This window comes from Hyaena hyaena, unplaced genomic scaffold, assembly GCF_003009895.1.
Source record: "Hyaena hyaena isolate Hyena2069 unplaced genomic scaffold, ASM300989v1 scaffold_4100, whole genome shotgun sequence".
Taxonomy (NCBI): domain Eukaryota; kingdom Metazoa; phylum Chordata; class Mammalia; order Carnivora; family Hyaenidae; genus Hyaena; species Hyaena hyaena.
Window position 1 is genome coordinate 1 of NW_024084720.1, and position 1,529 is coordinate 1,529.

At 60.2% G+C, this 1,529-nt stretch overlaps 1 long non-coding RNA gene across 1 annotated transcript; it reads left to right on the forward strand.

Annotated features, from left to right (window-relative positions):
• Window positions 1-756, forward strand: LOC120227792. Its single transcript, XR_005527335.1, has 2 exons — window positions 1-33; window positions 620-756. It is a non-coding gene; the product is annotated as an uncharacterized LOC120227792 (long non-coding RNA).
• The last annotated feature ends 773 nt before the right edge of the window (window positions 757-1,529 follow it).

Genomic DNA, 1,529 nt, shown 5'->3' on the forward strand with positions numbered 1-1,529 from the left:
GGGCAGGGCCAAAATTGGGAGGAGAGAGGACCGGTAAATGGCGAGGGGCGTGGCCCTCGGTGGCTCTTGCAAGTGGTGGGGGCAAGCCTTGGGGCGGGGCGGGGCCTTAGATGGGGGGCGGGGGAGAGGGCAGGTCCCTGGGGTGTCGGGGGCGTGGCCCAGGCTGGGACAGTGAAGGTGGAGGAGGGCCACAGGTGGGCAGGGAAGGGCGGGCCCCTGGAGGGAAGGAGGTCAGGGGTTCACCTGGGGGCGTCCCAAGGTTATGGGTTAGAGTGGGGGTTGGAGAGAGGGTGGGTAACTGGCCATGGCCTTGGCCTGTGGCGGGGTGCAGGCCACAGGTAGAGTGGGGACCGGTCAGTAGCCCGAGGGTGGCCTGGTTGGTCTGGGACATAGGACTGGCCCAGTAGACCTGGCTAAACTTGGATCCTCCTTGGGCTGGCGATGCCCCACCTCTCCCAGCGAGGCGAGAAAGGGCTCAGCCTGCCTAGAGAGCAAAGCTAGCCGTCTCCTGGCCTGCGAGGCCAGGTCCTGAGATCTAGCCCGTCTCGGGTCCCAAGGCATGCCCAGGTCGCCAGACCCCAGAGGAGCCTTCCTAGCACCTGTCCCTGCTCCTTAACAGGTGCACGCGCTGAGGAATCCATGTGCCAGTCTGCAGGTCCGGATGCCCAGGCGACCAAGACTGTCTGAAGAGCTACGAGGCTGTCCTCAGGAGACACCATGCGTCGTGTGTTTTTGATTAATTACCCATTCTCCATACTTCCTGGCTTCCTTCTGCTTTGGTTGTATTAGGGTCATTTTCGTGACGCTGACCTCTACTGCCTCATCTGTGCATCTGGGGCCTATTCTTAGCCAGATTCTTCCATTGCAGCATCACACAGCCCGAGACAGGTCACAGGCACCACAGTGACTTCAGATGGCCCAGGAGGGACCCCCAGGGCAGCCAGGCCGAAGGGGTCCCGGGACTTCCTACCCCACACGCTTCCCAGAGCAACGAAGAGAAACAGCCTTGCTCGGCCTTCTTAGGCCTCCGAGGAGCCCGAGGGGTCCGTTGGTCACCAGGACAGGGGTTGTGAGATGGGCCTGGGGATGAATCTGTGACACTTGGTGGCCCTATTGGTACCCTTTGACCCTAGACTGGGGCAGGAGACATTTCCCAGCTTCTCTCCTGTGAACCCTACTCCTTCGTGGACCACTGGAGACCCAGCCAATCCAAGGTGACAGTTATGACCACTTCTTTTAGTGTAAACATTTGAAATGACCAGGAGCCTCACCACGGTGCACAAAGGCCACTTGGGCATTCAGAGACCAGCGAGGTGGGGTGACAGCAGTCAGTGCAATCATGGGGGAGGGGAGAAAGGAAGAGCTGGGTCTCCTTTGTCTTCAGATGTCACCTGTGTGTTCAAAGGCACACACAAGTAAAAGCAAGGGCCCCAGTGGACAGGGGGAGAAGGGACTGTGGGTGGGGTCCACGCAGAAGGGCGGCAGCTCTGGGGAAAGCAGCAATACAGACAACATCTGGGTTGTGAGTC